The sequence below is a fragment of the Pteropus vampyrus genome, unplaced genomic scaffold (assembly GCF_000151845.1).
Source record: "Pteropus vampyrus isolate Shadow unplaced genomic scaffold, Pvam_2.0 Scaffold19, whole genome shotgun sequence".
Classification (NCBI taxonomy): Eukaryota; Metazoa; Chordata; class Mammalia; order Chiroptera; family Pteropodidae; genus Pteropus; species Pteropus vampyrus.
The window spans coordinates 11,750,832-11,774,720 of NW_011888800.1; the positions used below are offsets into that span (position 1 = coordinate 11,750,832).

The following is a 23,889-nucleotide window of genomic DNA, read 5'->3' on the forward strand; positions in this document are numbered from 1 at the left end:
GAGGGTCAGTCCCTCTCATTAACATGCCAACAGCAACTAAAGCTCAATTACTATAAGAGGGCACACACAACCCATAGAAGGGTCACACCTGGAGCACCCAGCTCAGGTGACCAAGGAGACAATGCCACTGGGTCCTATAAGACATCTACTACATAAGACCACTCTACTAAGTCCAGGAGACTTAGCAACTCTATCTTATACATAGAAACAAACACAAGGAGCTAGCCACAGTGGAGAGATAAAGAAACATGTCCCACATGAAACAACAGAAGAACGCTCCAGAAAACTCAACAAAATGAAGACAAGCAATCTACCAAATGCAGAGTTCAAGACACTAATTATAAGGATGCTTAATGAACTTAGAGGAAGAGTAGATGAACTCAGTAAGAACTTTAACAAAGGAATAGAGAAAACATAAAAAAAGAGATAGAAAACATAACAAAAAAAAAACAAATGAAGAATACAATAACTGAAATGAATACATTAGAGAAAAATCAAGAATATGCTAGAGGAAAATCAACAATAAGTTAGATGAAGCAGAAGACTGAATTGGCGATTTATAAGACAAGGTAGCAGAAAACACCCAATCAGAACAACAAGAAAAAAAGAATCCAAAAAAAGAAAAAAGAAAAAAAGGATAGTTTAAGGGGCCTCTGGGATAACATCAAACATACCAACATTCGCATCATAGGAGTACCAGAAGGGGAAGAGAGAAAGCAAATAATTGAAAACCTATTTGAAGAAATAATGACAGAAAATTTCCCTAACCTGGCAAAGGAAATAGACATACAAGCCCAGGAAGTGCAGAGAATCCCAAACAAGATGAACCAAAAGAGTCTCACACCAAGACATATCATAATTAAAATGCCAAAGATTAAAAACAAAAGGACAGTTTTAAAAGCAGCAAGAGAAAAGCAGTCACATACGAGGGAGTTCTCGTAAGACTGTCAGCTGATTTTTCAACAGAAGTTATACAGGCCAGAAGGGATTGGCAAGAAATATTCAAAATGATGAAAAGTAAGGACCTACAACCAAGATTACTCTATCCATCAAAGCTATCATTTAGAATCAAAGGGTACATAAAGAGCTTTCCAGATAAGAAAAAGCTAAAGAAATTTATCATCGCCAAACCAATATTAGAAGAAATATTAAAGAGATTTCTTTAAGAAGAAAAAAGATATAAAATATGAATAATAAAATGGCAATAACTACACATCTATTAAGTAAAGTATCAATGACTTTAAATGTAAAAGGATTAAATGCTCCAATCAAAAAATAAGGTGGCCGGATGGATAAGAAAACAAGACCCATACATATGCTGTCTACAAGACATTAACTTCAGATCAAAAGATACTCAGATTGAAAATAAAGGGGTGGAAAAATACATATGTTATGAAAATGGAAACCAGAAAAAGGATAGGGTTGCAATAATACCAGACAAAATTGACTTTAAAACAAAGGTGTAACAAGAGACAAAGAAGGACCCAGTAATTCCACTTTTGGGTATTTATCTGAAGAAACCCAAAACACTAATTCAAAAAGACATATGCATCCATATGTTCACTGCGGCATTATTTACAATATCCAAGATATGGAAGGAATCTAAATGTCCGTTAATAAATGAATGAATAAGGAAGAAGTTGTACATATGTATAATGGAATATTACTCAGCCATAAAAGGAATGAAATCTTTCCATCTACAACAACATGGATGGACCTAGAGGGTGTTATACTAAGTGAAATAAGTGAGACAAAAAAAGACAATTACCATATGATTTCACTTACATGTGGAATCTAAAAAAAACAAAACCAAAAAACAAAATAAATGAACAAACAGAACAGAAACAAACTTCTAGACACAGAGAATATTTTGATGATTGTCAGATGGGATGAGGGTTGGGTAGATGGGCGGAAAAAGGGAAGGATTTAAGAAATACAAACTCGTAGTTTCAAAATAGTCATGCAGATGTAAAGTACAGCATAGGGAATATAGTAAATAATATTGTGGTAACAATGTAAGGTGTCAGATGGGTACTAGATTTATCAGTGATTACTTCATAGGTTATGTAGATGTCTAATCACGATGTTGTACACCTGAAACTAATATAATACTGTAAGTCAACTGTAATTGAAAACTAAGAAATTATTTTAAAAAATAAATAAAAACAAAATGGCAGAGAGAACAAAGGCTTGTTAAGGAAAATGACTATGAATATAAAATAAGAGAACATGAACAAAGAATAAGTCCTAAATTGCTTTTTTATCTTAGTTATCTTTACAACTTATTGAACATCTACTTTGTACCCAGCCCAGTGAAGATGAGAAGGGTTAGCCCATGCCAGCCTTTCAGAAGTCTTTATTTCACTTCTCCTTTTATCCAACATGGTTCGATTAGCACCTATATTTCATCTCTGAAACTAACCTGCATATAATCATAGGTTGTAGGTAAAAGAGCATGAGACCTAATATTTATTGCAAGCTTACTATGTGCCAAGCACTATGCTAAGTACTTTGTCAATGTTATCTCATTTAAGTCTTAAGAACTTTAAGAGGATTAATATTGTTTCTATTTTAGACATAAAAAAATTAAAACATCAAATTAAAGTAAATTTTCCAAGGTCAAGCAGCTGTTAAGGAGTGGAGTTGGGATATAAACCCAGCTTTATTTGTCTCTATGCGATACTCTTTCCACAATACCAAATTACCTTTAGAAAAGACCTCAGACATTTGGCACTCTTTTTATTAACAGATCAACATATTGAATGCAGAAAACATAAGCTACCAGAAATAGAAAATAGTGGCTGTCTCTCCAAGGTATGCCTAAACATGAAGCTTAAATTGCCCTCTTGCATTTAGCCTCAGTACAGTAGGAAAGGGAGGGCTATGTTTGGGGTAAGGAGAGAAAACAGGAAAAGCAAGAAAACTCAATTCAAGATACTTCTACTTTCCAATCACCCTCTTATAGCAAAATGTTTGTCAGTGCTTCCAAAAAATTATTATGATGCAATGTGTGTGCATGTTTTTTAAAAAAGGATAGATGGGGAGACTACAGCTTCATGAATTTATTGAGAGTAAAAACATTCTTATATCAAATTTCCATGTACAACTTTTTCAAAAAGGACACAATCTATTGAGATAATTCTCCAAAGTATTTCTAAATTCTAAAGCAGATGTACATATTATTAATCAAGTGTTTAATGTTTATTCTAGGTAGCCCATTAGCTTTAGCTAACTGTAATTTATGGCATGGTGGAATTGTATTTTTATAGACTATACATTCATTTTATAGTACTTCTGGGCCTTTTGTAAAATTAATAAAAATATTTTCATGCTTTTCTAATAGGACATTAAATATAAATCTGACATTGTTTAATAGCTGTTATTTATGTAATAATATCAATAACATAACATCTTTTTTGGTCAGCCATGTAAACTCTCAGGTAGATCATATATTCCTATGGAAAAAGAGAAAGGAAGCCATTATAAAGCAGCTCACTTTGTGACAATTTCTAGAAACTTCCTGCAGGGAAAAATGATGCCTGTGAAATATGGCTTCTACTCTGTGAACTTAAATTTTTATAAAAGAAAGTAGAAAATTAACACAATTTCTAATTCTGGCAACCAAAAAATAAAACTTCCGTGAAATATTTAAATCAATAATGGACATAAAAATATTTGGGTCCAATACTAAATAATGGCCCATTTTTTTCTTTCTCTCTTCTTTTTAGAGTGGGGAGAGAGGTGGGAAAATAGGGTAGGTTTATGTGTGCTTATGCATCATATATGGGACATACCAAAAATCTTTTTACAATTTTCTTAATAAAGACTAAGTTTTTCTGCTAATAAAATTAATTTCTACTCAACAAAAGAAAGAAAAAGCTTATGTTATTACATGGAGGAGTGTAAAGGAAAGAAAATTATCTTTTTCATGACTGAGATTTGTAACATTTTGATTTATATATACACACATATCTTTCACTTTAGTTTTTTTTTTTAAAAATAGAAGTATATGAAATAAGCTTTTCTATAGCCTATCTTTAGAAGATGTATTTCTGTGTATAAAATATTAATATGTTTCATCACTTTAAATAGTTGTATAATATTCCACTGACTTAATAAACCATAATTTAAATATTCTTTTATTGATAGATATTTAGATTGTTTGAAACTTATTGGTTATAAATAGCCCTAAGTATACATATGTTATGGGCAGTTACTTGTCTTTTTTAAAGAATTAATTCATAGAAAAGAACCCTCTGCTTAAAAGTATAAGCACAACTTACATTCAGACACATAGTCCCAAATTGCTCCCACCAACACATACAAAAATGCTCACATCCCCATTCATTTTCAACATGGGATTTTACTGTTCTTTTAAATGCTCTTTTGAATATAAATGTTCTTTTGAATATAAATAACTCCTCGTTTTAATTTGCATTTTGATAACTATTGAATTTGATGTCTTTTTATAGATCAGTTGGTTGAAATTACCTGCTCAATATCATTTACCCCTTTTATTATTGACGTATTTGTATCTTTTCTTATTGAAATACTTAACATATTAAGAATATTAGTTCTTCACATGCAAAAGAATGAATATAGAGCCTTGCCTCACACCATATAAAAGTAACTCAAAATAGATCACAGCCCTATATATAAAAGCTAAAATTATTATGTTCTTAAAAGAAAACATAGGTGTAAAGCCTTGCGATCTTGGATTAGGCAATGATTTCTTAGATGTGACACAAAAAGTACAAGCAATGAAATACAAAATAAGTTGAACTTTGTTAAAATTTAAAAATTTGTTCTTCAATGGACATCATTAAGAAAGTGAAAAAGACAATTCATGGAATGACAGAAAACATTTGCAAATCATATATCTGGTAAGGGACTTTTATTCTTAATATATAAAGACCTCTTATGACTCATTAATAGAAAGGCAAATAATCCAATTTTAAAATAGGCAAATAATTTGAATAGAGATTTCTCCAAAGAAAATATAAAAATGGCCAATGAGCACATGGAAAGTTGTTCAGAAACTTTAATCATTAGAAAAATGCGAAGCAATACCACCGTGAGATACTATTTCATACTCACTAAGATGTCTATATTCAAAATAAAAAAGAAAAGAGCAAATGTTGATGAGGATGTAGAAACTTTAGAACCCTCGTACATTGCTGATAGGAATATGAAATTGTGCAGCCAATGTGAAAAACAGTCTGGCAGTACATTAACAAATTAAACATAGGGTTGTAGTGGCAATTGAACTCCTACATATATATATATGTATCCAAGAGAAATAAAAACATATGTCTATGCAAAATCTTGTACATAAATATTTGTCGCAGTATTATTCATAATAGCCAAAAAGTGGAAGCAACTCTAATGTCCATTAACTGATGAATGGATGAACAAATGTGGTATATCCATACAAAGGAATATTATTCGGCCATGAAAAGAATACAGCACTGATGCCTAATATGATATAGATGAACCTTAAAAACTTTATGCTACATGAAAGGAGCCAGACACAAAAGGTCACACATTGTATGCTTCTATTTGTATGAAATGTCCAGAACAGGCAAATAAATCTAGAGACAAAAAGTAGACTAGTGGTTATCGGGTACAGGGGAAGGATGCTGATGGATAGAAGGTTTTTTTTTAGGGTAATAACAATGTACAAGAATTAGACTATGATGGAAGCACAACTCTATCAATATACTAAAAACTACTGACTTATATACTTTAAAAGAGTGAACTTTTCAATATGTAAATTGTATCTCAATACAGCTGTTATTTAGAAAATAATAATACTCCTTTTGTTCTTATATTGCAAATTGTTTTAAACTGGTATTTTCAAGTTTTATTGTTTTTCACTGGATATAAATTTTTATATTTTTATAGTAAAAATATTAGTCTTTTTCTCTGTGATTTTTGGTTTTGTGTCATATTTATAAATTGTTTCCCCACTTTAGGCTTGTGGAAATAATCATTTAAACTTTTTTATAATATCTTTAGAAGATTTAGGTATTTGATCCATTAGAAATTTATATTTTGGTGGACATTAAAGTGTGAAATAGGACTCTAGCCTTTTTTTTCTTTTTTTTTTTCCAAAATGGATAACCAGTTGTTTCAACTTGGTTATTTAATAATTTATCTTCTCCCTGTTGCTTGAAATGCTACCATATTTATATTTTAATTTGCACATTAAGAAGTACAGATTAGTATTTACAAAATAGTCATGAGGATGTAAAGTACAGCATAGGGAATATAGTTAATAATATTGCAATAACTATGTATGGTGCCAGGTGGACGCTAGACTTATTGGGGAAATCACTTTGTGAATTATATGTCTAACCACTAAAAAAATAATAATAATTTGCATATTTAAATTATTTTAACTTTTATATTAAAATTTGTGTTTATTCCTGTACTCTGTTCCACTGACTTAGATGCTTCTTCTTGCTCACTATAGCTGTTTTATTTGTTATAGCTTTAAAATACATGTTATCACACAAGCAGGCAAGAATGACCTTCTCTGTCCAGAACTATTCAAATTAGTTATATATTACAATTACAGTTACAAATGTTTTTTTAAAGCAATCTTTAATACTCCCCACCAAAAAAAAAAAAAAGCATTGGGAATTCAATTACAATTACACTGTATTTGGAAATTAGTTTAGAGATCATGGACATATCACATTGAGACTTCTCAAATAGGAATAAAATCTGGTTCCTCATTTACTTGTCTTCTTTATGTTCCTCTGAAGAGCATTACAGTTTTCTTCATATACTTTCAGCATATTTCTTTCCAAGTTTACCCTCAGGTGTTATATATATTTAATTTGCCTTTGTGAATGGGATATTTTCCCCACTATATGTCGCAATAATATTTGTGTGGTATTTGACATGAAAAGCTAGTGATTTTTGCATTATTTTATAAACTATTAACCTTGCTAAACTCATTCCTTCTGAAAATTTTACAATGTTTGCCTCCTTTCTAATATTTATGACTATATTTCACTTTCTTGATATGACTTTGGCTAGCACATTTAAAAGCATTGTATGTAATAGTAGCAATTGATGACTGATATCCATGGCTTTTTTTCTTTACAAAGAATTCTTGTATTTTACCACTAAGAACTATATCAAATTTTGATATGAGCAGTTTACATTTTGACGATGTTAAAGAATTATCATATTCTATTTTTGTTTCAGAGCTGTACCGAAGACAGTTAAATTTTTTAAATGCTGTATTATAGTAGTAGAAATACATTCACCTTTCTGATGATAATCTCTGTGTTATCAATCAACCTGTCCATTCAATAAATACGTATTTAGCCACACACTGTCTTAAGTACTGGGGATACAAATATGGTCCCTGCTTTTCTAGCATTCACTGCTGAGGGCAGTTAGTCTAATCCTTTTTATTACTCTGAAGGGCTTATGGAACGCAGTATAACAGGCATCACTGAAGCAATGGTATTCAGTGGGAGAGAAGAGATGAAGCACACTAAAGGGACAGATCATAATGGGGAAAGAAAAGGGCAGGGGTGGCATGTATCATTTAACCAAGCACCCCAAGTGATTCTGACATGACCACTAGGTTGGTCGCTGGACTTTAGTAATATCTAAATGTAATATGGGTTTTATGGTTTTATTCTATAAAATTTGTCATGTTTTCACAAAATTAATTACTTTACTCCGAACAATAACCTCATGTTACATGTTATCTCAACATTATAGAAAACAAAACTGAAACTTGGAATTGTTAGGATACCAGAGCTAAGCAAAAAGACAAAATCTGCGCTCTTCTCATGTACCGTAATAAAAACAATTGAATAAAATAATATGCCTTAAGTTTCATAATCCTTAGTAAGAGTTCTATAACTCATTCTTCCTGATTTTTTACCCCAAAGCTCCCCATTTCTCATTTCAACCTGAGAATCACCTGTTAGTCACACCAGGCCATCCCAACCAGTGCTGTTCCAATCCCTCTGAATTGCAGGAATACCTAAGAGCAGTCCTCTGTGAAAGCCCTGTGTTCTTGTCCCACACTGACCCGTGCTGATCAAGAGGCAAGGGAGGGTGTGCTCAGATCAGGGCCAAAGTCTATGTTGCAGTGTAAAAAAAAAAAAAAAAAAAATGTTGGCTATCAAGCCCTCGAGGCTTAAAACAATTACCAGGGAGTCAGCAACCTTTGCTGGATAGTCATACTCCTGTGCTCCAAACCAAGGGGAACCTGCTCCTTCTCCAGCATGGAGACTGCTTTGATCCCAGAATCCTTCTCCTAATTTACTTCATCCAGAGAGCACATATGGGAGACTGTTAAGGCAACTGGATGTAGTATTTTTCTACCTCTCTGCAACTTAAGGAATATCAGAGGAAGAAAAGTGGTAGAGGGAGCTCAGGAGGCCAGATCAGCAATTCAGTCTTTGCTGAATGAAAACTGCTCCAGATCTCACTGCTAAAGTGGAGTCTTGAGAGCTCTCTGGCATATTAAATATTCATCAAAAGCCAAACACTTTTTCAACATTTGACTGAATAATACAAGTATAGATTTGCCCCATCTCTAGACTCTTAGATTGCTCAGATATGCATAGCACTAAATTACAGTTCTAATGAAGTCAGTTTAAAAGACGTGGAAAGAATCCTTTGTAGTTTATCCCTGCCTTTCATTTCCTCTTAATTTAACCATAAACTAAATGGATCCATAAAATGTTTATAGAGGGTAATAAAGTGATGTTTTTAATACGAAGGCTGCGTTTGTAATTAAGCATAAATTCTATGACATTCTGTGTAATTTGAAATGGTTTGCATGAAATTAACAAATACTTATATCTATTTTATTACTCTTTCCATTAATGGCAAATAATAAAAGAAAAAGAAAAAAAAGTAAGCTCCTGCCAATGTAAGTACCTACAGTTCAAAAACTGAAAATGCAGATGTTGCTGAAGACCTTATCTTTTTCTTGGAAATGTGCCATTAAATTTAATTAGAGCTTTCATTTGCCTTCCTTTTCTTTCGCTCTGTCACTCTTTTTTTTCAGCCCTTCCCCCCCTTCTCCCTCCTCTCTTTCTCCCTTAAAAAAAACTATATGTTTTTTAAATGTCTTACATAATATAAATGAAGAAACTAATTACCATAAGAAAAAATAAAGTGTTCATATTTATAATTGTATAACTATCTATTCTATAACTATATTTCTAATTCTATAATATCATATTTCTAATTCTATAACTATACCATTATAAATTGTCTGGAAGGTACTGTTATGTCAAAGCTCACCCTGATCACTAAATAACATGATGCACATGGCCCTGACACTCACTTTTCATATACTTTTTCTAAATAAAAAAGAAAACTATCCTTGAAGAATTAAAGTCATATTCTACTTTTTTCTGGAATTTTTTGTAAAGAAAATTAGAACTGATCTAATCTTTATTGTTATAGCATTTAATCATCTGGCTGTCAAGATATGATTTCTTACTCTGAAATGATCCACTCTCTATTATATTTCATGTTAACGTTTCAAATCAAGTGAAATGGCGATGTGCATGTTGTTTAAGATAATTGAGAAAAGAAGCCACTGAACTGAATTTCTCTAAATTCATTTAGACTTCAGCAGCAAATACTGATAATCAGAGCCTAAGGATGTCTAATTTTACATGGAATGATAATGGGTTAAGTAAATTAATTTTTGGACATTTTTCTCATCTACACCACACTAAGACCAAAGTTCCCGTAACATTTCTAAAACAATGATTTTAAATAGTTTCATGAAACATTTTTAAAATATCATCAGTATTTTCTGTAAAACTGTCAGGCTGAAAAGATATCACTGAACACTCGACTCAAAAAGGTATTAGATAAAATATAATAAATTGCCAGGTCTACTTTTCTTGTTTGTAAGACATGAGCGAGGAAGGGGGAATAACTCCGTAATTCTCCACTGTATAGATTCTGTGTGGGAGAAAACAGTCCAGGAGTGGGAAGGATTAAAGTTTCTTGCTCTAATGTTTCTGAGCACATAAAACTCAGAGGGTTTGTAGGCTAACTTAGGTCATTTGATGAAAACTAGATTTCCTCTTACTTTCTTGTGTTTGGCTCATTTAGACTTTGATGTTCTCTGGAAGATAGAAAGTTTCCCTATCCACTAATTGTAATTATAATAACAATTTCCAATTTGCTTCTGGGCATCCCCTCATGGACACCATGCCAGCACTTTAAGCTCCACTTATCCGAAACCAAACTCAATTATATCCCCTGCAAACTCGCTCCATCTCTTGTATCTTCATCTCTTATAATAATATAACTTTTCTTAAATATGGCCAGACTAAGAAACTTGGAAAAATTTCCCCCACTGCACCCCGATATTCAAACATCGGCCCACTCTGCTGTGTCTCTGGTATATATTCCTATTTTTCTATTGATTCCACCACCACTGAAGTCATCTTCTGTCCTGACACCTACATTAGCATCCTTATTTCTGAAAGTTCCTGCTTCTCCAACCTGTTCTTCTGGCTTTAGTATAGGCTGTCGAAAGCCCAACCCAGGTTATTTATTTCTCAAAAATCTATGGCTTCTAAATACCCTAAGTGCCAATTCAGAAATTCCATACAATGATTCTATCCTGCCCTTCAAGTCACATCTCCTACTTGCTTCCAGAGCATGTCAGTCATGCCTGTCTACACCCGGCCCTCACATCCTCTCCTACCTTTGCTGTCCCCTCAGCTTATAATAACTTGGTTAACTTGGTTATAGTCTTCTACCTTTGACACTTGTCTTTCAGTGTACTTGGCTCAGCTCATATGACCCCACGTCATGAAATCTTTTATAACTCACACTATTATTCATTTCTCCTTTTTCTGTCTGCGTACAGTACTTTCTCTTCACCTCTAGATTTAGCATTTACAGCATTCTTCCATGTACGAAGTTAGCCTCTGGCTCACCTGTCTCGCCAGTTAGGTTGCATGCTCTCTCACTCATTATTCCATCTATCAGATGTCTCTAGGGTTACTGTCCCAGCTGCTATTCTAGACACTAATGATACAGAGACCTGGTTCTCTCTCAAGAAGCTCAGTCTAGTAGGTGATAAAACAGGTAGTAACACGATATGGTGAGATAAGTGTAATAAGGAAGTCCAAAGGGTAGAGAATAGGGAGAGTGTGTGATAAATACTAGACTTAGATTCAGAAGACTCTGGATGGATCAAGTTCTGTCTTTTCTATGTAACTAAGTTATAATAAGCAAAGCTCCTAGTTTCAGTTTTCTCATTTGCAAAATTAGGATCCCTATCACCTAGTATTCCTCAAGGATCAAAATAAAATTAAATAGTGAATTTCTACGTCTCAGGTTCTGCTAATTGGTCTGTCCTCTGGCTGCCTTAGGTCCTAGGGGTAGTCAGACTGCTAGTAACTCTCCCTTGTGGTTTCCTTGGACTCTGCCCACACCTTTACAAATAGTCCCTTTATTAAAGGCTCCCCAAATTACCCAAGTCAAACGTGCCATCTGTTTCCTGCCAGGACTCTGACTGATAAAACTGCTTTTCAAACTTTAAGTTCCTGTCTAAATGCAAGGTATTTCTCATTTATCTCTGCATAGTGCTTTACACAAAGCAGATTGCTGCTATTAATAACAAATGGTGAGATGAATGTATGCAAGGATGAATGAGTGAATGATCCTGCCCTTCCCCACTCTAGTTGTAGTCTTATCTGGGGGATATCTCCTTGTCACCTTCATGGATTTTGTAATGTCTGGTTTGATTTGGAAGATCCCCTATTCCTTTGGAATTCACTCTCTTAGGGAAAATATTTCTGTAGATAGTCTATCTCAGCCCTTGTATGTTTATAATGAGTTAACTTTAAAGGGCTAACTTTCCTTGAATTTCTAGAAATATCCCATGTCTATATGCTGCACACTTACCTGGCATCTAAATAGATTATTTATTTGTTTGTTTATTTACATTTTTTTCATCATCATAAAAGATGGCAAGTAAGTCAAAAGCAAGCAAATTGATTATTTCCTTATTACATGGGACCAAAGAGCATATTTAAGGAATTAGTAGCCCAGACTGGGGTAGTTTTTTTCAAAAGCACAATAAACACGGGGCAAATCATTACCTTCATTGCCTCTTCTTCTAGGCAAAGCCTAGCCAATGAATGGGCAATCGCGTAGCCTCACCAAATGATCTAAATAAAGTTAAATCACAGAATTCAGTATCTTGATATTTATGAGGAGCTGATATCATAACTGATTAGACTTTAATATTAAATTAATATATTCCCAGCGATTACAGACTATCCTTATCTCCTGAATTCCCACACAGCTCGATAAAATAGGAGATACGTGTTTTTCTCTTTTCTTAATATAAAATTGATGACTTAAAAATGAGAAACTGACCCGCAGAAACTTTATTTATAAAACATACTTTTGAGTAAACATATTTAATAGTATGTCTTGGTACTGGGTAGGCATTATTCATTAGCAAATAATTGCATAACTAGAATTCTTAATTAAAATTTGTGATGAGAAATGAATCTGTTTATTCTGTAATTATGACCCAGAAATTCAGAACATATTGGGGTAGTTTATGAGAACAATTCCTAAGATTTTAATATGGCGAAGGAACTCACAAAGCTCATGAACAGGAACTTTTAGAGAAAACACACATACAGTGTAGGTACATGGATCCAGATACATTAAGATTTAAAAAGTCAACCATTGACTGTAACTATAACATGGAAATATTCTAATTTAATGGGTGTCTGATGCTGTTAAAAACCTCTAAACGGTCCTCAGGAAAATCCAGAAAGGCCCTTACCCAAACAGTTTCTTCCTTTAGCTTTGTAATTGAAATACAGATTCAAACAATGACAAACATTATGAGGCTCCTTTCTAAAGCTTACCTTAAGAATATAATTTCGAAGTGATTTTTTTCAGCATACATCACAATTCAAGCTTTTAGAAGACAGCCATAGAAGAACTCATCTTGGACTACAGTTAAGTGAATCAAATAGTATTTAATTCTAACTTGGTTGCTAGGGCCAACCTGGTAAGAAAGTCTGTATAAAAATGTATACACCTTGATTGTTTTTATTTGCTGGCTCTCAACTGATGATGATAGGTTCTCAATTCGAAGGCCAAAGAAATCTGAGGACAAAGAGAACTTGGGCAGACCACTTTGTGGAACCAACCAAAGGTTGGATAAACTGTAGATTTCTTCTGAGCCTTTTTCTAGGATATAAATGAAAACCGTGAACAGGCTGTAGGCGATAGCATTACCTCTTGTCACTTTCGTGTTGTTGCTGCCTCGGTGACACCATATTCCAGACCCGGATTTAAACACTGTTGGCCAATCGTATCTTCCCATATGCTTCTGGGTCTTGCCACTTCATCACAGCTTAATAGGGCATTTGGATTTTAGACAAGTCCTATAATTACAGCAGAATGCAAACACTGTTTACTATTGATTCTTATCTCAGAATGTCAACTTCTTCCCGTCCCCTGTACACATACTACCTCATACTTCCTTGAATATTAGCAATGTAATTTTTAAATGAATCTAGTATTTTCAATATTAATGAGATGTCCATAATAGTAAGCATCCTATCTGAGAAGATAAAAGTAAAGAAAAAATGTACCCTTTATTTGGAAAGCTGTAAATTACCCAGAATCCTATTCTCTCTCCGTTTTTAACCAATAGGTGGCATTAGTGATTTCTGGCAATAAATTGAGTCTGTAGCTTTACATAGTACAGTAGTTCTTGTATGGACAGCATTCAGTGATTGGGATTAATTTTTTTTTTTTTTTTGGCAAAAGATGTAATCATATAGTCCTAACCATTAATTGAAACACTTGTGGCTTAACCAGTAAGGTTTATTTTAATATAAAATTGTATGTTGTTAAATGGCTCTTTTTTCTTACTATTTATAAGTGATTCAGAGATGCATAATAGAATGCATATAATGTACAGAGGTTTAAACTATGGTAAAAATCTCATCCCAGATTTCCTAATACTAGTTTGTATGTGATAAGCAAAAACTATCAAAGAATTAGAAATTAAAGCACACATTTTTAACCTAGCTTTGAGCATCTAGTTGCAGGTTTTTTAATGTTTTTATTTCTTTTGTTAACCAAAATATATTTTTTTCAAAGCTATACTTTTTATTTTTTATAGCATGATGTCCTAGAAAGAAAATAACCCTTGAGAGCCAAACAGACCTGTATTAGACCCCAGACTCCATATCTACTAGGGCTAAAAACCCTGACAAGATGGTTAACTTAAACAAGACTGATTTCTTTGTTCCTAAATGATGCCTGTCTCTAAGAGCTATGGCAAGAATTAAGTGATACTATTGTGGCTAGCCAGTATCTGGGATGTAATAGGTATCCAGTTACTTTCTACTCTCTTTGTTGATTTGAATTCTAACATTGGCTGAAGCAAAATAATAATAATAAATAAATAGATAGATAGATAGATAGATAGATAGATAGATAGATAGATAAATGACTAAATAAATAAATAAATAAAACAGGCAGGGAGGTTTGTTTTTAAAAACAAATTAAAAAGAAGTATTTTTTAAAACATAAAATGTTCTAATTCTCGACGACTTTTGGTTACTTTCATTCTCTTTCTCCTTTGTTAAGACATTTTAACATTTAATAGATACTATTTAACCCTAATTCTTCAAGGTCAGAGGCTTGGTTACTGTAAATTTGTAGAGAGAAGGCTGTCAAGAATTTACACAGTCTCAGCTTCCTTACATCTGCTGGGATGTAAGCTGGCATCACTGTATCCTAAGTATTCCTTCCCAAAGTACATACAAGTAGAAATAAGCAATACCAGCTAAGTTATCATCATCTTATTTAATCCTCCCCCCAAAAACTTTATTTTGCTTCTATTTGTTCTAAAAATCTTTGATAAAATGGCGATGGCATTCTTATCTCACGTCTGTTTTCAAAAGAGCTAGCATTATTAAAGGCTGTTTACTGTTCGTCTTTCCTATGGAAAAAAATCTTAATACTTTTTATTTAGCTTTAGCACTCAGTGTCCTTCCATACGATGGCATCTGCGGAATCATTAGCAAAATTAGATAAGTAACTGAAATATTATTTCCGTAAATGCACAGTGTATTCCCTTTACTCAGAGAGGACAGCAAAAATTATTTATGCTAAGTATAGCAATCAAAATGACTTAGAAAGCACATTTTTATCATTCCAAACATAAGCATAGCTGTGGTGGTATATTATCATGGTACATAATAATAGAAATGAATTATGTCAGTAAAATCTTGAGGTTGAAGATTTACCATGATAAATATTTTTCATTAAAGTGAAATATCTTGGCAGAGTCACTTTTATATGCAGACTATTGACACAAGGAGGCCAGCTGTGCCTATGCAGATGCTGAGATTTGGTTCTATATTATTAATGATTTATCGTGTCATGGAGAGCTTAGATTAGTTTTGAAAGCAATCCCTTGCCACAAGAGCATTTTCTATAATGTGCAAACACAAGGAATACTATATGTGCTTTCTAAATTAAAGTAATCACAGAATCACAGAAGCTGTAGCTACCTTTGAAATTTCAATACCTCTATGTTTTTATTTTGAAACATGAAATTCTGCATCCTAATTTGTATTATTCATTAAAATTCACACAAAATGTTATTTCACATCAACTGAAGTGTAAGTAGTATGTATATCTGAATTAATAGACATATACACATAGATGAGGGAATGTAGGGGATGGAATGGAACAAAAATTATTACAAATCTATTGCTCTAAATCTTGCATTTAACGTGAGGTTGGATTAAGTTTCTGATCCAATTCTTCAGGATTCTAAGATTGAACTGCCTTTGAGGCATATATAATAACATCGGCTAACATTTATTCAGTGCTTGCTGTGTTCTGGGTAAGATGCTAAACACTTTACATGCATTATCACATTCAGTCTTCATAAAGTCCATTTGAAGTATTGTTACCACCCTTGTTTCACAGATGAGAAGACTGAAGCACAGGCAGTCAAGTAAATTATCCCAAGAGGAAGAGTCTGAATTTGAATCCATGTTGTCTGATGTTCCAAAGCCTTTACTATTAACTAGTGCTGTTAACTGTGACCTTACTATTAATCATTATTACAACTAAGCAAGAAGTTGTGTTCAGATCCTACCTAATTACTGTGTGGCCTTCGACAAGTCACTTAAACTCTCTAAGACTCAGTGTCCTCTTTTCTAAGATGAAGATAATAATAATACTCACAACAAGTCTATTACGTGATCCTTACCAAAAGATAAAATGCCATTCTTTCGACATCAATGAATTGTTTACTTTCCTACCTCTCTTCCCATAGAGGACCTTAACACAAGGATTGGCTTTTAGATCTAGATCAATATCGAAACTGAAAATACGTCTAATTTTTGGCCCAAAATGGCCTATTAGCATATCATATCCTTGTGCAACCTAAATGTGTTTTCATTCCTGGATTTAAGAACTCAGTCTAGGGTCAACTGCGTTCTCTGGGATGGCACTCTGGAGAGTTGGCCATCACAGAATTTCAGCAAAGAATCCAAGAATCTAGAGAATTGAACTTTATTTTTCTTTGCTTTGCTGCTACAGCGGACACAGGACAACTCATGAGTTTTCTGCCTCCAGGTGGGTGGCAGTTTGATTCCTCATCAAGTCCCGGGTCACCTCTTTGCATTTTCATTCAGTGCACAGAGCCCTCTGCCTGCAGTGGGTCTTGCTCCCTTGATGGAGAAAATATGGAATGACTGGATGCCTGTAAAACAGGCACAGCTTTCTGGGTCAGAAGTTGGCCCGGGAAGGGCCCGGACTGCCAACACTTGCAGTGATGTCAGAGTCCAGCACAACCAAAAAACATCAGCCAGCCAGCCGGCCAACAAAAGCCTTAACAACAGCAGAAAATTCAGAGCTGTGTTGCGGAAGCTGTTCTTTCCGCCCCCTACCCCTTTCTTCTAATAGAAGAACAGCAGGAAGAGAGTTTATATTTTAAAAGACACCCTCCCCCACCTTCCCTCCTACTTCATTTTGGTAAGAAAGTGTTAACTATTGAGGAAACAGTTCTCGATGAGTCTTGCGTTCCTTGGGGTGTCTTCTATGTGTTCCTTTTTAAGGCTGTCAGTGCAGGTTCTGAAACAACTCAGAATAGAGTATTCCTCTAAATGTAAACATTTAACTTTGTGCTGAGGAGAAAGCAGGAACCAATCAAGGAAAGGAAAATCCTTTCTCTGCCCTCTTCTTTTCTCTTTCACGGTAATTAACTATACTCAAATGAAAATTAAAAGTTTGGCGGAAAAGCTCCCTTCTTTCTTTTTCTTTAAATAGGGGCATCATGGTTCATTCCAGCCATTTAGAGCCCTTGGTGATTCATAATTCAACTGGAAATTAATAAAACACAGCCCGTTCTTGGAAATGAAGTTCGGATTCAAATTTGGATTCAAATCCTCTTGTTTTGGAATATATGACCTTTTTTTTCCTTTCCTTTGTGACAGTCAATTTTAAATGATGTCACTTCAAGGACATTTTCATTTCTCCCACAACAAATTACACGAAACACTTGCCTGTAAAACCGGCTCATTAGCCTGCAAAATTATACTGTACTGAATGGCTTTCATTCAAAGTAGAAATGGGATTTTTAGTAGGCAATTTCTGTATTTTATAAAGATAAAGCAATGTTTGATTGCTTCTTCCCAGCTGTTTTGCTTAGTAGTTACAAAAAGAAATTGGATGGGGGGGCGGGGCGAAGAAGGTAATATGGGGGCTGGTTTGTGAGGATGTGCTTAAAAATAAATGTAGAATTAGGAGACTAAGGCAGAACTTTACGGAGCAACAGTGCCTGCAGCTTCTCTGGGCTGCAGTGATTTGTCCTCTGGATGTCTGGAGAAAAGCTCTGAAAAAAGTGAGGGAGCGAGAAAAAGGAAAAGAAGGAGGAAAGCGAAAAGGCGGCTTCGCAGGCTGCATGCAGCAGCCACCGCGAGCTAGATGGCCGAGGTGCTGGGAGTTGCTGGAAGGAGCAGCTCTTCAGAGGCGGGGAGAGGGAGGGTGCGCAGCAGAGCGCCGGAGAGGAGGGAGGCAGAGGCCACGGAAGGGTCAGCGGGGCTGCGGCGCCGGGCTTGGGGCCTCCAGGCGGCGCTGGCCGCCGGGCTCGGGAGAGGGTGAGCGCACCGGGCCACCCGCGCCTCCTGCTGTCCGCGCCTGGGGGTGGGCCCCGGGCCGCGAGCTGCGGAGTCGGGGAGGGAACGAGGCTCCGACTCGCCTGATGGATTGACTTGGAGATGGATCGAATTACACCATTTGCCGTGCCTCGATTTGTTTTGCTCCCGCTTCGTCCTGCTGCTGTGGCTGCTGCTGACACTGCTGCAAGGACTGGAGTTTCGAGATTATAGCGAGGAAGCCAAGACCTGAGACAGAGGGATATATATGTGTATCTTTCATTTTTGTTTATTTTCATTTTTCCTTCAGCGTGACAAGCTTTTTGTGTTGTTTTTGTTTTTGTTTCACCAGCCTTCCCCCATGAGGTAAGAAGACCCTCCTGTAAAGACTTGCTAATGCTCTGAGCGCCTGGTGGGGAAGGGACCCAAATCTTCAGAGCCTGAATCAAAGCCCGTGTGTGTGTGTGTGTGTGTGTGTGCGTGTGCGTGTGCGTGTGTGCGCGCGCGTGTGTATGCGTTGTCACTGGAGAGTTGATTTCTTTTCTAACCAGCTTTCTCCGCCTGCGGTGCAAGAGACGCGCAGAGGGCTGGAGAGGTTTGGCGGACCGGTCAAAACAGGCAGAGCTGGGGGTTGGGGAGGAGGGGCATGTGGACTTGGAGCCCCCCCTGCATTGTGCAACCCTTTGGGGAAAGAATAGCGGAAGAAGGGGGCAAGTGAAAGTTTCTTACTAGGCAGCGCCAGCTCCGCGCTCCCCCATACGTTATCAGGGGCAACCCAGTCCCCTTCGGTGACGCGCACGGCGTCTCCAGCCAACAACAGAGAAGAGCCAAGGCCAAAGGAGCCGGCTGCGCGTTCGGCCGCCCTCCTCCGCCTGCGGGCCCCGGAGCCGACGCTGGGACCGCCGGGGTCGGGCAGCGCCGGGCTCCGCTGGGAGCGGACGGGCGAACCCTCGCCCGCGCCTGGAGAAGGGGCGTAGCGCAGCCGCAGAGACCCGAGCAGCTCACCGCGGACGCTGGCTACCTGTCAGAGCTCTCCTGGGTTGGACCGCCCGGGTGGAGCGCCTGGTTGGGGATCGGGGGATTCGCCCACCCCTAACCTCTAGGCTCCAGACGGTCTCCTGCCCGGAGAGTGGCCACTGCCTTACCCTCCTTCACCCCCTGCTGGCGGAGCGCGCCGCGGGGCGGGCTCTGGGCCGGGAGCTGCCCGCCGCCCACCCCACATCCCACCCGGCGCCCGGGTTTCTCCTCCCGGCCACTCTCCCCTGCAACTTTCCGTGCTTTGTTCTCCGGCTGGAAATGATTTACGGAAGCGTCTTGGACAGGGTCTCCGCCAGGCGGCAAGAACCCGGCGCTGAGATGTGTTACGTTCTCATCTACCCATCAATTATGGATGGAAACAAATAAGGAAGAGTCAATTTTGCATGAGCCCCTTTTCTGGCGGCAAGAAGCGTCCTGCTGCCGGGAGGGAACTGCCGCTCGCGACGGCAGCCGCTAGCAGGGGGATGGTGAGGAGGAAGGTAGGGAAACTTTTATTTCCAGTCTTGACAGTGATGTTTGTTCCTGGTCTGCAGAAACTGATACAGCAGCCGCCTTGGGGAGATTTGGAAGGGTTTAAAGCTTCCTCTATCGTGTCTAACATTTGGATTGAAATAAAAGGTCATAAAGGACTTGAAGGTGTGGATGAGAACTGGGTTTGAAAATTTTTCTGCTAAATCGACTCTTGGGACCAGTGCTGCCAGGTGATTGTTTGAATCCTGAACTTGTGAAAAGCTAAATGTCATGGAGCCAGTGCGGAATAAAGTAGCGGTATTAATTACAGCATTAGAGGCGGTCAGGAGAGTGCTCCCTGTTCTGAAGTGACCAGTCAGGCAAGTTCCAGCATCTCAATTCCTCATTGCTCTCAGCTGGGTGATTGTCACACAGAAGGGACAGTAGATCATTATTGTAGATATATAGACTTTGTAAACAGTAATTGGACTTATGTCTATCTCTATGGGGGACTACTTTCCCCTTAAAAATAGTGGTAGACTTTATGATTTCTTGTGAAAAAGCATCTAGGGCAATTTTCTCAAGAACTTCTGGCTGCTAATAATTTTAAGTCTACAGTATCTTCTTGATATTTGGGGCTACAAAATGTATTCTTTTGTTTATTTCAAGGCTGAAGTCCTAGGAAAGGTTTATCATTTTTCTAAATTGAATTGGTCTCTGCCCCTCAGAGTAGGAGAAATACTTGTTTAGAGAATTTTTTCAATGTTTCTTCTTGGTAGAATTGAAAAGTCATCTCAGACAGCTCAAGGTGAGGATTTTACTATCCTTATGATGGTTTAAACAATAGGTTTTGATGCTGGTTTATTCGTATTGTTAAAAAAACCCTTAACTCACTTAGGTATCTAACTCAGGAAATTAAGTTGTGTGTAGTCATGTTTAACGTAATAAGTGGCAACCATATTCTGTCAGGCTGGCAAATATTAAACAAACATTTACCCTGCCTTAGATAAATAGAAGTTACCAGATAAGCTCTGAGATTTGGGCCTATATTACCATGAACTTAAACATCTGAAGGTAAATAAACTATAGCTCTGTCATAGCTGAGTTTTGTTTTTTATAGTTAGTGTCTGTGCTTTGATTTAGGTCTCTAGAATGTGCTCTCAGACAGTTAAATATATAACCCTAATATTTCCAAAATACGTTGTTTAGCAGACCATTTTCTTCCATTGGCACATTTAGTTAGATTAACAACCAGCAACTATTTCCTATTGGCTCCTGTCGAATATTGCTACCTGTCTTTGTTTCTACTGAGGAAGCTACACAGATAACCTTTTTGGGGGGAACGTTTTTGTGATGCAGGAGAGCGCTAGGAATACTGTGACAATACTGTGACTTTCCCATCACCAAACAGCTGGTTAACTTGAGTTTGATTTAGATTTGTGGGCATTCTGCCCTCTTCCTTTTTTTTTTTTTTTTTACTCTCTAATAGCACCATCTGGTCACGTCTCTCCTGGTTTGATAGATTTGAAAGATGGCTGTGACGTAAACCTATTAGTCCTTAGTGTGAGGGCAACTTAGAAATTCTGTGGACTTCAGTTCACTGGCTGCTCGCTGCACAGGAAGGATCTGTCCACTAACTGTGCTCGGGGTAAGTGGGCCCCTGATTTGTGTGTGGTGGTTTCTGTTGCTTGAAGGGCACATAGGCAGACAAGCAGAAATCAGAGCTTTGATTCACAAAGATGCCCATAATTGTTAAGGACTTACTGAAACTAGAGAAGTTCTTCACTTTTTACTGCTCCATCATAATGAACCTTGGTAATTAGCTTAGTCATTGTTCTTGCATGTGAATTTCACTAAGATACGAGGAGTGAAAAATACATCTGAAATAGGGTCATTTTTTACCTTTCTGAGGCATTTTATGCATAGTTCAGAGCCTGGCTGAATGCCTAACCATTATTGGTGTAACTAGAGGAGGTGAACTCCTTCCTTAGCATATTGCAGGATAAAATATTACCCTTTATTTCAACTAATAGACTTTAAACCGGCACATTTTAGATTCATTTCTAGAGGAAGCAAGAAGCACTTGGGATATGCCAACCACTCAGTATTTACTGAGTATTATTGTTTGCAAAGAGCTATGCTAGCCAATGTTCCAACACCAGGTGAGGCAGACATTTTTCTGTATGTCCAATTTAAGTAAGAATGAAAAATAAAGTATAGCAAAACATATCGCTAAACAAGAATGTAAATATGCACCCTGTTTTGGGGAAGCATATTATTTTATCCAAGAGATTTTTAAATCAAGATTATTCATACCCAATATTTATAGTGGTCTAGTCTTTCTGCCATCTTTTACAGCTTTTCTGACTTTAACACTAATAATTCAATGTACTATTAGTGTAATTCACGTATCGAAGGTGTCATTAGAGCCAGAGATCTCACTTTGGGTGGTGGCTCATGTGAATGGAGACATAGTGTTACAATCTACCAAAGCCAGTATCTTAGATTGTCGCTTATTTTGTGAACTGCTGCCAACTTCCAGTTGGGGGGAAAAAGTGTGTTTTGATTTATTCCAGTGACACATGGAGAGAATAAAAATCATATAACTATATTAAACATATCATAATCCTTTATAGTTGAAGTGACTGTTGTCTGGCTGACTTTTCTTCTTTTAGCCCTTGACAACAGTGGCAGTGCAGCTGATAATTGAAGCTGCTTCCATTCGTCCCAACGGGAAAACTAGAAAATGTTCTTACTTTGAAAAGCAACTGTTGATGTAACCAAGAGTGATCAAATCAGTGGTCCACATAGATACCACATGAGGTGTACTTATTTTTCAAACTTCTCTTTTCTGTTAAGCTTTTGTTAACTCACCGAGATTAGCATTTTAACAACCCTGAAGTGAACTTCTGCCATTCTCTCTACTTGGACACAGTATGTAGATCATCCATCATCCTGTCCTTGGCTACAACAGGCTGCTGGCTCCATCACCATTTGGAGCTACACAGAATCCATCCGACTGTGAACAGCACAGCTGGCTACAGCAATTTTTTCTTCCACACCACTGGCAGCATTGTCTGGCTGCGGTAACTAAAGTTAACACCCAGAACGGGAAGTTTCTGTTGTTTGGCAACCTGTGCCAGGTCCTGCATCCAGTTCTGGAGGCACACCTGCAAAAAAGGCCCTGCTGTCTTGCAATGGTGTGTTCCACTTAAAAGGGGACTTGCTCCAACCTTACACGACCCATAGGAAAGCCTCTTTAAGCTCGATACGATTAAACCACCAGAAATACAGAATTAGAAGGAGTTGTTCAGACACCACTCATCCTAGACCTTCAGAATTTACTCTATTTGAAAAGAGGAAGAAAGAAATGAAGTAGCCTTTAGCTTTCCCAAATGACTGAAAACGGAAAACACTTTGTCTAGTTCTTTGGCGAACTGAACAGGTTACTGCTTCATCCCTTTTCATAAAGAACATGTGATATGTCTTAATTATGGGGTCCATGTCTAATAGTACCCACTACATTATCATTGTTTTTCTTGTTTATTTGTTTGTTTTTATTAAGTGAGATTTGCTAGAGTAGTTATTGCTTATTAAAGCAAGAATGACATGAATTTGTTCAGGTATGTTGCCAAGCTTTAAAAGAATTATAATTAGAAGTACTTCTTTTGGGATTGGATACAAGAAGGGAAGTTTGATGTGCCTCATGTTCTGGTGGGAGATAGTCTTCTTGATTCCTTCCCTAATATTTATTAATGAAATCAGCCACAAAACAGCTAGGATAATATTGTGGAGGATAAAAAAAAAAATGAGTATTTTTTCTTTTTCTTCCGCCCTCTAAGTTTTTCTAGCTGGGCTAATAATCAAACTAAGACAGAGTAATAGGAGAAAATCGGATTTTAATACCTGCACATGGAGAATTCACAAATGCATGAAAATTCCAAAGACAGTGAAGCAACATCAGGTATATATGAAACTTGGGGCAAAGGAGAAAAGAGGGCAACTGGGTCTTAGATTTCAGAAATGAGAATGGGTTACAGGTAGTTGAGGAAGAGCAGAACACATGTGGCAGGCAAATTCTTGCTAGGCAACTCAGAAAGTGAGACACAGCGGGTATCTAGCCAACAGGCCCCTGTCTGAAGCCTTCCTATTTACCATACTTAATCCAAATTAGGCTAAGGCAAACATCCTATAATTCCCTTCCTGAAGCAGGTTTTTCTGTCTG

General features: G+C 36.8%; 1 protein-coding gene across 1 annotated transcript in view; it reads left to right on the forward strand.

Moving 5' to 3' along the window:
• Positions 1-19,307: 19,307 nt before the first annotated feature.
• SEMA6D (semaphorin 6D) overlaps positions 19,308-23,889 on the forward strand; it is a 56,891-nt gene continuing 52,309 nt past the window's right edge. The window contains exon 1 of the mRNA XM_011355174.2: positions 19,308-19,693. The gene's annotated coding sequence lies outside the window, so the exon portion shown is untranslated. The remainder of the gene's footprint in view (positions 19,694-23,889) is intronic.